Consider the following 16,990-nt stretch of genomic DNA (forward strand, 5'->3'; position numbering starts at 1 on the left):
GTTTCAATTGATTGAATACTTTTTTGTGGTTCATTATTATCTCCTTTTTGGCTCATTAACTCTTTGTTTTTTTATTTTAAGGGTTCTTTTCCCACTTATTTATTATGTTATATTAGTTTTAGGTATACGGTAGAAAAATTTATGAAGTAATCCTCCCAATTACTGGAACGCCCATCTGGCACTACACACAACTATTACAATAATATTGACATATACTCTATACTATAAATCCCCATGACTGTTTTGTGACTACCCCTTTATACTTCTTCAACCTTTCAAGCTTTTTCACCTAGCCCCTCAACTCCCCTCTCCTCTGGCAATCATCAGTTTGTTCTCTGTTTCTGTGTTTGTTTTTGTTTAGTTTTTTAAAATTTCTTTTGTTCTTTAGATTCTACATATAAGTGAAATAATATGGTATTTATTTTTCTCTACCGACTTATTTCACTCAGCATAATAACCTCTACATCCATTTGTGTCATTGGAAATGGTAGGATTTCATTTTTTTATGGCTGAGTAATTTTTCATTGTACATATGTACCATAATTTCTTTATCCAATCCTGTAGTGATGGACACTTAGTTTGCTTCATATATTGGCTATTGTGAATAGTGCTGCTCTGAACATAGGGGTATGTAGATCCTTACAAACTAATGTTTTGATTTCTTTGGATAAATACCCAGAAGTGCAATTTCTGGGTCAAAAGATAGTTCTATTTTTTAATTTTTAAAGGAATCTCCAAACTGTTTTCCATAGTGGCTGTTTCAATTTGTGATCTCACCAACAGTGTATGAGTGTTCCCCTTTCTTCACATCCTTGCCAACATTTGTTGTGTTTTGATTTACTGATGACAGTCGATCTGACAGTTGTGAGATGGTATTGCATTGTGGTTTTAATTTGCATTTCTCTGGTAATCAGTAACCTTGAGCACCTTTTAATATGTCTATTGGTCATCTGTATATCTTCTTTGGAGAAATACCTATTCAGGTCTTCTGTCTACTTTTGTAATTGGATTTTTTTTTTTTAGTGTTGAGTTGTATGAGTTCCTTATAAATTTTGTCAGATATATTATAGGCAAATATCTTTTCTTAGGAGTTCTTGCAGAATTATTGTTCATATCTTTGACTTATCACAGTCTTCTTTCAAGAGATATTATATTATTGTACACATATTAATAAAAATCTTACAACAATGTATTTCCATTTCTCCTCTCCTGGCCTTTATGTTATTGTTGCTATGCATTTTACTTTTGTGTATGTTTTTAACTCCACAATACATCATTATTACTTTTGTTTAAATAGTCTATTATCTTTAACAGATTTCTCTCCCTATCTCTATATCCCAACTTATGTCTCTATCTCCATCATCTCTATCATCTCTTTCTCTTCCCATGTAGTTACCATTTTCAGTGCTCTTCATTCTTTTGTGTAGCTTCAGATTGCCATCTGGTATGGTTTTTCTCCTGCCTAAAGAATGTCCTTTAACTTTTCTTGTAATGAGGGGCTCCTGGCAGTAAATCATTTTAGTTTTTTGTAAGTCTGAAATTTATTTGTATTCTTTTTTCAAAGATATTTTTGCCTGGTGTGGAATTCTAGGTAAACATATGTTTTTTTTTCTTTCAATGCTCCAAAGATACTGCTGCACAATTTATTTTTTGCTTTGTTTCCCTTAAGAAATCTGTCATTCTTATCTTTGTTACTCTGTATATCACACGTCTTTTTTCTCTGGCTGCTTCTTTTAAGATTTTCTCTTTATCACTGGTCTTAAACAGTTTGATTATAATGTGCCTCAGTGCAGTCTTTTTCGTGTTTCTTGTGGTTGGAGTTCATTGAATTTCTTATATCTGTGAGTCTGTAGTTTTCATTAAAGTTGAAATTTTTTCAGCCATTATTTTTTCAATTTTTTTTCTTACACTCATCTCTTTCCTCTCTTTTTATGACTTTAAACATGGATGTTAGGCCAATTAAGCTATTTCATAGCTCCATTAAAAATTTTTTTTGTTTCTTATTTTAATTCTCTGTTTCCTTTTGGGTAGTTTCTATTGCTGTGCCTTTATTTTCAATAATCTTTCTTTTGCAACGTCCAATCTTGCTAATCCCATTAATGTATTTTTCATTTTATACATTGGAGTTTTTAATCTCTAGAAGTTTGAGGTGGGTCTTTTTTTTAAAAAAATAATCTATTTCTCTATTACACTTTTTGAGCATATCAAATTTAGTTATATAAATGTTTTAATGTCCTTCTCTGCTAATTCTAGCATATATGTCATTTTTGGGTCAGTTTCAATTACTTTTACTCCTCATTTTGAATCATGTTTCCTGCCTCTTTGTGTGCCTATAAATCTTTGATTTTTGCTAGACATTGTGATTTCACCTTGATGACTGCTGGACATTATTATATTTCTATAAGTATTCCTTCCTGAGTCTTGTTCTATGGTGCCATTAATTTACTTGGAAATATTTTTATCCTTTTCGGTTTTGCTTTTATGATTTGTTAGCTGGTTCTCAAGCAGTGTTTAATCTAGGGCTACTTGTTTCCCACTACCAAGGAATGACCCTTCTGTATCCTTGGCCCAGTACTCATGAATTATGAGTTTTTCCAATCTGGATGGTGGGGGTTGGTACTATTTCCAGCCCTGTGTGAACAGCAGGGAGTTTCTTTTAATTTTTTCAGATGGCTCTTTCCCAGTCTTGGTTAGTTTCCTCATACATTTACCAACGACTATTCTGCCAAATACTTAAGGGAGGCCCTCTAAAGATCTGCAGAGTTTTCTGGCAGCTCTCTCTTATAGTCTGTTTAATAAATTCTAGCTTCATTAGTCTCCCTAGATTTGCAGCTACATCTGTTTAACCCAAGGAGTTTATTATCTTTGTCTCATTTCCCCTGTCTAGGCCATAGCTTAAAAAATACCTTAAGATAGTAAGTTGGGACAACCTCAGGGCTTACCATATTTGATTCCTATCTCTCAGTTATCATTGTCTTCACTGACTGATATTTAATACATTAAAAACTATTTCTTCATGTATTTTATGTTTTTGTTTTTGTGGTTGTTTTAATTGGGAAGGTAAATTCCTTCCTTATTATTCCATCTTGATTTGAAATTGAAGTCCCACATGAACTTTTCTGAATATTAGTTTGTCATCTCTAAAAATGGAAATAACATTGATAACTATAGCATTGAGCATTTGTGAAGATTAAGAGAGAAAACACATGTGAAACTTTCTCATAATAGCTAGCTGCTCATTAAATATATATTATCTTCTCTTCTCCTTTCTCACATGCTAGCATAACTGTCTACACCATTCTTATCAGTTGACTGCTCTTTTTAATGGCCCTCAAGGCCTTTAGTGTCTGTCTGAGCTGTGTCTATAACAAACATAAACTGCCAGCCCTTTTTAATTCATTCCAAAAATTTGTTTGCATACAGGAAAAGAAGAGAATCGCACCTTATCTATCTTAAGAAAACAGACTGAAATAAGTAGTTTCATATTTCCCCCAATACTGGAAGTAAAGACAATCTAATTCTATCACTATTTCTAAAGGACAGTAATTTTTTTTGTTAGATGTGTCTCTCCCAGAGGAAGGGAGGAAATGAGGGAGAGAAGGAAGTGGAGGGAGAGAGAGAAAGAAAGAGGGAGAATGAGATTTATCATAATAACACATTAAAGCCTTGAAAGGACTGTGTCATTTCTAATTTGGTATTCACCATGCTTAAGAACAACTAATATTTACTTTAATAGCTTAGTTAAGTCTATGGATCATTATATATGGTTCTCTATGCCATTCCCAGGAAGAAAAATATTTCTGAGTGAGTAAGTCTCACACCCTCTTTGAAAACTGGATAAAAAGATTGAAAGACACTTAGGTGGAAAAGGAGGGCGGACAGCCAAAGATGGTGCAGGCCAAGGAGTGAGTCACAGCTAGCATACAGTGTCCAAATATACTACAGAGTATAACTTGATCTTTAAAGTAGGAAAAATCTTTCCGAAGATTTAGTCAATTTATACTCTGCACCTTCTCCATGCACATTTTAGAGTTCTGCCTTGATTGTCCCTGCCAAACAGTAGTTCATTCATTGAATTGTTTATTCAATTATCAAATATTTATTCAGCATCTACTATGTGCATAGGACAGTGCTAGAGATACAAAACAGTATCTCTCCTATGGAAATTTCATAGTTATATTACTGCCAAAGGTAAGGTGTGACCCTAACCGGTGTCCTTAACTTTAATGGAATCTCGTACTGCCAATCTACTGTGGGCACTGGAAGGGAAATGAATCTTTTTAAATTATGAATAATTTCAGTCCTGACTATCTAGCTTCAATTCAGTCATACCCATTCACACATCATATGACCACAAACTAATAAGCCCTATTTTCAGCCTTTTCACAGTGTCTACCATGCATTTCTCTGGATTTTCCTGCCATTCCATTCCTATGCCACTATTACTGATTCTTGACTTAGCTTCACATTTCTAATGTTCTTCTTGCTCTTTGGATTCGTCAACATCAACTTATGTATCAAACTTGATTCTCTAAGGACTTTAGTTTAGCTTACCCCTCTGAATCTTTTTCACTCCTGGGTACTTCAGGCAGGGTGACCTGGTCTAGCAGTGGTGCCCATTACTCACATGCTGGCTAGGCTTTTCCTGGTTCCTGGAAAATAAAAATAGGGCATTTCAGACATCAGGCAATAGGGAGTTTGCTCAAGAAGTACTTCGAGATTTATTTGTTCTCTCTCTCTCTCTCTCTCTCTCTCTCTCTTTCTCTCTCTCTCTCTCTTTCTCTCTCTCTCTCTCTCTCTCTCTCTCTCTCTCTCTCTCTCATACAGAAAGATCAGGTAGTGGTGGTGGGAGATGGATACTTTAAATAGGGTATTTAAGAATGGCCACTTAGAAAAATTGTCACTTAGGCAGATCTGTGGAATAGATAGGAGCCAGTCATACAACAACTCATCTGGGAGAAGAGCTTTCTAGTCAGAGGGAACAGAAAATGAAAAAAAAAAGTTCTATGTTATGTAAGAAGGATAGAATGGAGGCCACAGAGACTGAAGAATGGTGAGCAAGAGAAGGGTGACAGGCAATAAAGTTGGAGACATGAGTAGGGATCAGGTCTTTGTTTGATTTCATGACCAAAGTATATTGGAAGCTTCTCAGTTTTGTTGTTGTTGGGATCCAGCTCCCTAGCAGGAGCCTCAGGTCCAAAGTCAGGAAGTTTGTGTTCTAGTACTATTCAAACATGAATTTATGTGTCTCTTTTAATGAGTCATATCTCTATTTTCTCCCTTAAGTTTTCTCATTGGAAAATGAGAGGATTAGATTAGACTTTTTAAAGGTACTTTCAGTATCCAATATTTTATGATCTATAAAGATAACTTTCAAAATTCTGACCAAAAGTTCTCAATTTTGGTTTAGTTTCAGCTGAGATGCTTCAAACTTTGTTACTTACTTCTGGGGATAGAAATCTTAAGGGATCTATTCCTATATAAATTTTTACATTCTAATGAGTTTTCTCAAAGTTAATTTCAACATATTTTAATTATCTCTGAAATAAGTAGTAAGACAATATTTTTATCCTCAATTACCTTAAAATATGGTTTAGGAAAGACTATAAGAATTTTGAAATTGTGGCACTGTGTATACAGATGAATTATTGAAGATGTTAAAATAACAATTTTAAAATAAATAATAACTTTATTAATATATAATTCATATATATCATAATTCACCCATATAAAGTGTAGCATTCAATGGACTTTAGTAACTCAAGAGTTGTGCAGTCAGCATCACAATAAAATTTATAGCATTTTCATCACTCCCTCAAAAAACCCTGAGATCCATTTGTATAAATCACAAATTTTTTAAAGCCCACAGATATCTTTAAATTTTCAGAAGTGTCCTGAACTGATATTCAAGAGGGTGATCTTTTGTCTTTGATCTCTGTGACAAATAACTTTAGAGGAGTTGGTTTGTCTCATTCCACTGTGGGCTATGGTATCTAAGTTTAGAATTATAATAACAATAGTACACAATAAAAAATAAATTAATCTCAAACATGGTAAAATCTTTAGCTGTCTGCACATGCTGGCTGCTTAGGTGTGTATTTGTCTTGCCCTTATAGGTGGCAAACAACCTATCAATCACATGAATTAATTTCACTTGCTGAAGGTTGTTTAATTTATATGGAGACATTTAGGAAAATTGATACGCTTAATTATCAAACATTAATAGAACAGGGACCAAATAATTAGTCTTCTCTTGCTTCCTACAGTGATATTTGCATTATAATCAGGGCTTATTTGCTATTGAGCTCTGATCTACACAGTGTGACAGCATGGCCAGTTTGGGTGAGGAGAAATGTTATTTCTACATTTTGGAAGGTTAGGTCTCAAATTGCTCCTGCTGTCAGCATTTTATCCATATAGTGTATTGTATATTTTCCTTGATATCCAGTGTTCTTAAATATTTTTGAAGCTCTTCCAGGAACGTTTATGATAAAGGAAATTAAAACAGCATGGTTAGAATATGGTAAAAATAGGAACAATGTTAAGGATTTGAGCTCTAGCCAGTGGTTCCTCAGCTAATGACATTGTGGTCTGCCTAAGCACACAAATCAGATTTTTTCCCCTCTGGGCTCTGTTTGTTCTATTGGTAAATCTATGAAGAAATAAACAGAATGGATAAAGAATTGCAGAGTATTTGGAATATTTTAGAGGTGACCCAAATTACACCTATCTGTCTTTTTATTCAGTCATAAAAATAAAGGTCACTGGGAGGTTGCCTTGGTGTTTTCTTTCAAGTACATCCCAAAAGCAAACTTACTCCAGAGCTAAAGAAATGATACTTCTCAGAGAGATACCAACTTGAAGGTGCTGTTTTTGCTCTACAGTGTTAGCTAACATAAAAGACCTTCTTGAATATTGCATAGTGCTCCTATGGGAGATGCCAGTCATTGCACAAGACCTACGGGAGAATCAGTAACTGAATTTTTACAAGTAGCCAGGTAGTTCAAATACACATTAAAGTTTGAGAAGCACTACAGCAAATGCTCTCTAAAGATATCCACTAGGCTTCTGGAATTTGAATAGAGTATGTCTGGGGTGGAGCCTGTAATCCTGCATTTATAACATGCTCCATGATGATGCCAAGGTTGCTCTTCTACAGACTACGTTTGCATAGTAAAGAGCTGGTCTTTGATTTTCTGTGATTCTGTCACAAGAAAAGATTTCAAAAAGCTAAGTACACACGTTTACCTAAGTTCTTCCCTTGTTTGACTTACAATGTCTCTAACATGAATATGTGCTAGCTAGCATATCTTGAGTGTTACCTAGAAGAATCTGTGTGTCCATTACAGAAACAAATTACTTTATAAAGTATTTTATACTTTTTGAAATAAATTTCAATACTTTATCTCATTTTATCCCCGAATACTTGCCCTTATACTCTCTGTGTAGGCCTCTGGGGCTGGTCTTGGCCTTGGAGTTGTAACAATGGTTTTAGATCCATACCCTAAACACTAAAGCTAGAACATTGAGCTGGTGACAAATAGATTGCTCTAGTTCCCTAGCACTAGGGATTTCCCAGGGTACTCCGGGAGGAAAGAGTGCTCAAAACAAGGATGAGCCTCTTAAGAAGTAACAAAGGCTATTAGAAAAAATCCATGTGTTTTAGGGCTCAGACTTAGGATAGCAGGGTTTAAGATTTCTGCCCTTTTCCCCTATCTCAGCAGAGACAGAGGAGAGAGAAGAATTCTGATTTGGTAACAATGGAAACACACTGGTAACTGTCATGTAACTACCTGGAACACACTAGAAATGCTCTCCCAATTGGTTGGGGATGATGTGACCAGTCATTACATATAACTCCTCTCTGCTTTTTCACTTCTTAACTATACTTCCCTAATCAAAATGCAAATAGTAATTAAGTATAAAACTTCTAAAGTGTTTTGTTGATTAAGTAGAAGCCAGATAACAAAGTAGCAAACTGAACTGAGCTGAGGGAAAGCATGAGCTGAATTATTGACTTCGAATGCCTTGGAAATGTGTTTACTTTGTTGCTGGGCTATGTGCTGGGCCCATGGAGAGTTGAGTATAAACTATATCTTTTATATAATCTTTAATACTCCCAATTGGTAGTGGTAGCAGAGCACATTTGGGTGTCATCAACTCAAAAACACCACTGATATATGGCAAATAGCCCAACTAAAGGTTTATTTCCTAAGTATTTTGATGACTGTGAAATCAGTAGACCCTTATAAGAGCAAAGGCTTTTAATGCAGAGATATCAAGGATCTTATCATGATTAGAAGCAAGCGTTTATTGATACCTCATTGACCCTTTTTAAGAAGCTAGTCAAAAGGAGAACGGTGATGGGTCCCATTAGTTACAAAGATAATATTCTTCTAGAGCAGTTTGGCTGAGCCTCTGGTGTCTCAGTCACTTAAGGGCTGATCAGCTCAGCTTGATCCATTCAGAGACTGAGCTTGGTTGCCTGATACTTATTGACTCTCAGTCTATCTCTATTTTGCCCTAGGCCTATAGTGTAGCTCCCTGAGCATCTCAACTGAAAACAGCTGTGTTTACTAGGACCTCTCCTGCTTCGTGGGAATGCAGAACTAAGACATTGCTTGAAAACAGCTTCACCTTTAAGCAGCTTTCTACAGTAATGAGTCACTTAACAAAAGAAATACGTTCTGAGCTGTGCGTTGTTAGGTGATTTTGTCATATATGAATATCATAGAGTGCACTTACACAAACCTAGATAGTACAGCCTACCACTCACCTGGGCTAGATGGTATAGCCTATTACGTCTCGGCTAAAAAATCTGTACAATCTGTACAGCATGTTATGGTACTAAATACTGAAGGCAATTATAATACAATGATAAGTATTTGTGTATCTAAACATATCTAAACATAGAAAAAGTACAGTAATGATACAGTATAAAAGATAAAAAATGGTGAACCTGTATAAGGCATTTACCATAAATGGAGCTTGCAGGACTGGAAGTTGCTCTGGGTGAGTCAGCAAGTGAGTGGTGAGTGAGTGTGAAGGCCTAGGCCATTACTGTACAGTACCGGAGACTTTATAAACACTACATGCTTAGGCTACACTAAATTTATATAAAAATATTTTTCTTCAATAATAAATTAGCTTGGTGCAACTTTTTATTTTATAAATTTTTAAATTTGTTTTAAACAGTTCAATTCTTTTTATAGCACTTAGCTTAAAATATGATCGTATTGTACAACTGTACAAAATATTTTCTTTCTTTATATCCTTATTCCGTAAGATTTTTATTAAAAAATTTTTACTTTGTAAACTTTTTGTTAAAAATTAAAACACAAACATACATTAGCCTAGGCCTGTATAAGGTTGGGATCATCAATATCGCTGTCTTCCACCTCCACATCTTGTTCCACTGGAAGGTCTTTGTGGCAATAACATACATGGAGCTGTCATCTCCTATAATAATAATGTCTTCTTCTGGAATACATTCTAAGGAACCTGCCACTCTTTTCAGAAATATGAGAAGCTGTCACTCTTTTCAGAAATATGTCCTTGATGGTTTGCTTGTGTGTGTGTGTGTGTGTGTGTGTGTGTGTGTGTGTTTCATCACAGATTTGCTTGTAAGCAGATAATGCACCATGAACATTTCTCTCTATTAATGAAAACCTTTTGGTGTTGGGGTCCATATTTTCAAAATTTTAAGGAGCTTGTTGAAGTCTGCAAAAGCTGCTAATTCCCTTTACTGTGAACTTTCTTGGGATTTCTACTCTTCCTTTACTTTCAGTTCCCTTTATCTTGCCTCTTCTTTAGCTATGCATTCCTGTTTCAGTTTCAATGAGTTTTCATTAGTCAGTATTTTAGGAACCACCTCTAAGTGTTCCTCAATGTCATCCTCATCCACCCATGTTAAAGATGTTTCCTATCTCAAGCATTGTTGATTTTTGCAACTTTTGCACTATGACATTACAGTGGTTATGAAGTCACAAGGCAATAGGAATATTTCAGCTCCATTATAATCTTATGGGACCACCATGGTATATACAGTCTGTCATTGACTGAAATGTCATTATGTATTATACGACTGTATTTAGCTTCTTACCTAGCCTGCTGCCCTACAGAGGTGATAAAGTCAACAAATTCTCAAGATGAAAAAGAGAAGATATTTGTTTTCTTTGCCTTTCTTCTATCTGTGATGTTAGCCCTAAAAGTCCAAATTCCCATGACAGCCCCAAACTCTGTCTTTTAAATTCCAGTCCTTCAAATTTGCCGAAAGCTCTTGATTTCTCTGCCTTTCAACCATAGCCCTCTGCCATGTCAGTCTCTTACTCTAAAGTTAGAAGAGGCAAATTCCCTGAAGGGAAGAGCCACTTGTAGAGTGTTGCCTCACCTCTCCATGCTTCCTTTTTCTGATGTCTTGGTTCCTCAAGTTATAATTGTCTTGTCACCTCTCAAGTGCCCTCAGATAATTTTTTATTTTATTTAAAAATTAAAAAAAATAATTAGTCAGCATACAATCTTACATTAGTTTCAAATGTACAGCACATTTATAAAACTATGAAGTGATGACCCAAATAAGTCTACTACTCATCTGACACCATAAATAGTTATTACAACATTATCGATTATATTCCCTATGCTGTACTTTACATCCTCATGACTATTTTATAACTGCCAATTTCTACTTCTCAAACCCTTTCTCCTTTTTCATTCGTCCTTCCAACTTCTTTCTTATTTGGCAGCCATCAATTTGTCCTCTATACTATGACTTTATTTTTGTGTTTGTTAATTTATTTTGTTTTCAAAATTCCAAATATAAGTGAAATCATATAGTATTTGTCTTTCTGTCTGACTTATTTCACTTGGAATAATACTCTCTAAGTCCATGTATATTGTTAGAAATGGAAAGATTACATTCTTTATTATGGCTGAGTAATTTTTTAGTATAGGTTAGATATAGATATATAGATATAGATATAGGTATAGGTATAGATATAGATATAGATATAAATATATCACATCTTCTTTTTCCATCGTTCTACTAATGACCACTTAGGTTGCTTCCATATCTTGGCTGTTGTAAATAGAGCTGCAGTAAACATAGGATGGCATATATCTTTTCAAATTAGGGTTTAGATTTTCTTTGGATAAACTCTCAGGAGTGTAATTGCTGGGTCATAAGATAGTTATACTTTTTATTTTTTTGAGGAACCTCCAAACTCTTTACCATAGTGACTGTACCAATTTGCAATCGCACCAACAGTGCATGAAGGTTCCCTTTATTCCACATCCTTGACAATATTTTTTGTTTTTCAATTTATTGATGATAGCCATTCTGACACGTGTGAAGTAATATCACATTGTGATTTTGACTTGCATTGCCCTGTTGATTAATGACCTTGAGCATATTTTCATATGTCTATTGAATGGCCTCTTTGGAGAAATGTCTATTCAGGTCATCTGCCTAATTTTTTATTCAAAAATTTTTTGGTGTTAAATTGTATGAATTCCTAACATATTTTGGATATTAACTCCTTATCACATGCATCATTGGTAGATATCTTCTCCCATTCAGTAGGTTGTCTTTTCATTTTCTTGATGGTTTCCTTTGCTGTGCAAAATCCTTTCAGTTTGAAGTAGTCCTATTTATCTATCTATCTATCTATCTATCTATCTATCTATCTATCTATCTATCATCTATATATCATCTATCTATCTATATCTATTTATCATCTATCTATTTATTTAGGTTTTCCTTATCTAAAGAGACATAACCAAAAAAAATTGCTAAGAGTGATGTCACAAAGTTTACTGCTTATGTTTTTTTCTAGGAGTTTTGTGATTTTGATTCTTACATTTAAGTCTTTCATCCATTTCGAGTTTATTCTTGTATACGGTGTAAGAAGGTGGTCCAGTTTCATTTTTCCTTCATATTTCTGTCCAGGTTTCCAAATAACATTTATTGAATTACTGCCTTTATCTCATTGTATATTTTCCCTCCTTCCTCATAGATTAATTGACCATATAGGCATGGGTCTATTTCTGGGCTCTTGATTCTATTCCATTTATTAATGTGTCTCTTTTTATTCTATTACCGTGCTGTTTTGATTTCTATTGCCTTGTAGTATAGCTTGAAATCAGGTAACATGATACTTACAACTTTGTTCTTTTTCCTCAAGATTGCCATGGCTATTCAGAATCTTTTATGGTTCTCTATGAATTTTTGGATAATTTGTTCTAGTTATGTGAAAAATGCCATTGGTATTTTGCTAGAGATTGCATTAAATCTATAGATTGCTTTAAGTAATAAGGACATTCGAACAATGTTAATTCTTCCTTTCCATGAGCGTGGTATTTGCTTCCATTTATTTATATCTTCTATTATTTCTTTCTTTAATGACATAATTTTCTAAATAAAAGCCTTTTACATCTGTGGCTAAGTTTATTTTTTAAATAGGATGTTTAATTAAAAAATCCTAGGTATTTTTTTAATGATTGTAAATGGCAATCTAAAAAAAATTCCTTCTGATAGTTTATTATTGTTGTATAAAATGTAAATAATTTCTGAATATTAATTTTGCATCTTGCTACTTTACTGAATTCATTTATCAGTTCTAATAATTTTTTGTGGAATTTTAAGGTTCTCTAATACAGTATCATGTCATCTGCAAATAATGAAAGTTTTCTTCTTTTCCAATTTTGATGACTTTTATTTCTTTCTCTTGTCTGATTGCTGTGGCTAGGACTTTCAATACTATGTTGAATAAAAGTGGTAAAAGTGGCTCTTTTCTATGCAGTGATTTCTCATCATTCAGATCTCAGTTTCAGGGTCCTTTCCTTAGGTGCACTCCCTGATGTACTCAGGCTAGGCTAGGACCCTAGTTCTCTCAAAAGACTTAATACTTGTCCTTTGATGAGTTTGCTAGAGTTCAGATAAAATACTTCTGGGAGAAGGGAAGATGGCTAAGTAGGTAAAAGCAGGGTTCGTCTCCTCCTAGGACCGCATTGAAATTAGACCAAATTATAAAATAATCAATATGGAGGATCACCTGAAGTCCAGCTGATCATAATACCTACATCTGATAATATGAAGGAGTCACATCGAAGCTGGTAGGAGGGGCGAAGTTGTGAATCAGGCTGGATCCACATCTGTGGGTGATGGAAGATCACCGGGAGGGAGAGCAAGGCTGCAGAGGCTCTCTTGAAGGAGAAGGGGGTCCTGGTCTCATCTGGGGACTCTCTAGCACAGGGTCCCAGCCCAGGGAAGAGGAGATTCCATTAACTCTGAATGTAGAAACTAGAGGTGATTCCTGCCATCTGGGTGAGATGGAAGGTGACTGAGCTGCTACACGTCCCTTTGAAAGACCCATGTAAAGGCTTTCTGTCCTGTGGACACTCACCTGGGACACCAGTGGTGAGTCAGAGGCTCGCGCAGGATTCATTCTGAAAAAGTCTCCATTACTTGAAGTCAGAACAAGGGCTGGAAATGCAGCCACAATTTTGCCTTAGTCTGATCCCCCTATAGGGTAACCTACAGACCACGCCAGCTTAACCATGCAGACCCCACCCACAGAGCCATTAGGAAGCTCTGGTCCTAAGGGATCAGCCTATCCTGTCTAACCTGCAGACTGCCAGGGGAAGTTGTTCCTGGATGGATGCCAGGCCCTGCTTCCAGTAATTCAGAGCCAAGTATTCACAGTGTTGTGGCCATCATTCTGAGCCCATTTCTAATCCTAATAACAGCAGACAGTGCTGTGAGACACATTTATATTCCCAGCAGGTGACCAGTGTTATGAGACCAATTTCAGAGATAGGGTCAGGCAGATTGCTGCTGCCAAAATGAACTTGGGCAGATATCAGGGACCTATGGGCAAGTTCCATAGCAACTGGTCTTGATGTGATCTAGGTCATCTGTGGAAACTCACAACAGTTACTAAATTTGCAACAAAACTGAGGCTATATTGATCTGACTGCCATTGTCTCTCTGAGACCCTGCACCACCCTATCTACAAATTGATCCAGGTGGCCCATTGATAGTGAACTGACTCAACCCTGCCCTTCCCCTCCCATGATCGCTTAATACGCACAGGCAACAAACTGGCTGGCACAGGGGGGCGGTCACTACATGGAAATCAATGGCAGACAGACCTTTATTGCCTGCAAGAGTTGCAATATTGTGTCCAGGAAACACAGGGGTCTGTGGGAATGCCCCTGATGGCAGCTGGTCTCACTGTGATCTGGGTCTACAGCAGGAACTCCCAGGCACAGATGTTGCAGCAAAACAGGCTGTATCAGCTGAACGGACTTGTTGCCTTGAGATCCCACTTCTCCCAAGTCAAAAAGTGCTTGCAGCACATTGACAAGCAGCCTTTTGTGCCCTGCTTGGCTTTGGGGTTGAGCAGTTAGTGCAGGCAACAGACCTTGGCTAGTCCAGTGAGCGCATTTCGAAGAAAACAGTTGTATACAGACCACTGCTGCCTGTACGAGCTGCAATATATCTTAAGGGGTTTCCAGAGGTCTGTACTGGCCTGATGGTACTTAACTACCTGAGCTCCTGCCCCATTCGGTACACAACGTGCCCACTGCACATTGATAGGCAGCTGTCTCTCCTCTGGGGTAGTGCATTTAGACCCAGGGTGGGCAGCAGTTGACCTTGATATGTGTGGAAACTTGCACAGCGAGCCACAGAGACAGCATAGGCATGTAAACTAACACTTCTGTAGCATGGGAAAATTTATTCACTAGACCCAGAAGACTCCCAGGGTCCCTGGGCCACTCAGCATTTATATCACCCAGAGGCTCATCCAGTTTCAGAGACTTATAGGTAACTGATTGGCTGTATCAGGCCTCAAGGAGCACTGGTCCCTCTGCTAAACTGCCATAGGTCAGGGACAGGGGATAACCGAGAGCTGCCTACAGTGTTGTCTCTTCCACTTACCTATAGATCCAGCATAGTAAACAACCATCAGCAGATTGCTTTGTAGTTCTCCCAGGGTAGCCCTGAGCAATCAAAAGCAATGTCTGACCTTGGCTTATGGGGCGCCCCTTCCAAGAAGCCACAATCCCAATGCACCTAGAGGCTGGCACCAGACCACAATGGAGCAACTCCTGACTAGTTCCAGTAGTGATACACACAGAGTGGTCGCCACAAGTATACAAGGCTGCTAGGGCAAACCCCACTCAGTGGGGTAAGCCCCCACACAACAACTCTCATCCTGAGAGTGCAGCCAATTCCCAAAATTAGCCTGAACGTTAATCCCACCCAATGATCTATTAACGACAATAAAGGCTTGGCGACAACAGATCACACACAACCCACACAAAGGTCACCTCCAGAGCTCCCAGCATAAGGGATCAGGGAAAGTGTACCATTGGGACCACACAGGACACCTTCCACATTAGGCCATCTGGCCAAGGGTAAGAGATGAAACAAATATTCCTGACACATAGAAACAAACACAGAGAGGCTAGTGAAATGAGAAAGCAAACATGCCACAAATGAAACAACAAGAGAAAAGTCCAGAAAATATGCTAAATGAAATGGAGGTAGGCAACCTACCAGGGTCAGAGTTAAAAATAGTGGTTATAAAGATGCTCAACGAACTTATGGAAAGAAATGATAAGCACAATGAGAGCATAAAACAGGACATAGAAGCCATAAAAAAGAACCAGACAGAAATGAGAAATACAATAACAGAAATTAAGAATACACTAAAAGATTCAACAATAGATTGGACAAAGCGGAAGACTGAATCAGTGAATTTGAAGACGAGGTAGCTGAATACACCCAATCAGAATGACAAAAAGAAAAAAAAATTAAAAAATGAGGATAGTTTAAGAGACCTCTGGGACAACATAAAGTGTAAAAATATCTGAATCACATGAGTACCTGAAGAGAAAGAGAGAAGCAAGGGATTGAGACTCTATTTGAAGAAATAATGACAGAAAACTTCACTAACCTGGCAAAGGAATTAGACATACAAGTTCAGGAAGCACAAAGAGTCTCAAACAAGAGGAATTCAGAGACCTACACCAAGACACATCATAATTAAAATATCAAAGTTCAAAGTCAAAGAGAGAATCTTAAAAGCAGCAAGAGAAAGGAAGCTGGTTGTTAACGAGGGGGCTCCCATAAGAACGTTTGCTGACTTTTCAATGGAAACTTTGCAGGTCTGAAGGGAATGGCAAGAAATATTCAAAGTTATGAAAAACAAGAATCTAAAACCATGGATATTCTACCCTGCAAGGCTTTCTAGTAAAATGGAAGGTGAGTAAAGAGCTTCCTGGACAGAAAAAAAGCTTAAAGAATTCATCACCAACAAGCCAGCATTAGAAGAAATGTTAAAGGGTCTTCTATAAAAAGAGAAGGGGTAAAAAAATAGCAATAACAAATATGAATAATAAAATGACTGTAAAGATGTACCTATCAGTAATCACTTTAAATGTAAATGTATGAAATGCTCCAATTAAAAGACATAGGGTAACCGAATGGATAAGAATACAAGACTCATGCATATGCTGTCTAAAAGAGACCCATGTCAGATAAAACGACACTCACCAACTGAAAGTAAAGGGATGGAAAAAGATATTTCATACAAACAGAAATGAAAAAAAAGCCAGAATAGCAATATTTATATCAGATAAAATAGACTTTAAAACAAAGGCTATAGTCTACAGCCACGCTATATTGGATGTGCCAGATCTCGTCTGATCTCGAAAGCTTAGCAGGGTCAGGCCTGGTTAGTACTTCGATGGGAGACCACCTTGGAATACCAGGTGCTGTAAACCTTTAAAAAAACAAATAAACAACAACAAAAATCCAAGACAACCCCCCCAAAAAAACCCAAAACTTAAAACAAAGGCTATAATAAGAGACAAAAAGGGCATTATAAAATAATAAAGGGATTGGTAAATCAAGAGGATGTAACCCTAGTAAACATACATGCATCAAACATAAGAGCACCTACATACATGAAGCAATTATTGACCA

The 16,990-nt window shown here is 36.6% G+C and overlaps 1 pseudogene; it reads left to right on the plus strand.

The window, feature by feature from the left end:
• The first annotated feature begins 16,669 nt into the window (after nucleotides 1-16,669).
• LOC118608531 lies at nucleotides 16,670-16,788 on the plus strand (annotated as a pseudogene).
• The last annotated feature ends 202 nt before the right edge of the window (nucleotides 16,789-16,990 follow it).

This window comes from Rousettus aegyptiacus, unplaced genomic scaffold (assembly GCF_014176215.1).
Source record: "Rousettus aegyptiacus isolate mRouAeg1 unplaced genomic scaffold, mRouAeg1.p scaffold_m13_p_9, whole genome shotgun sequence".
NCBI lineage: Eukaryota > Metazoa > Chordata > Mammalia > Chiroptera > Pteropodidae > Rousettus > Rousettus aegyptiacus.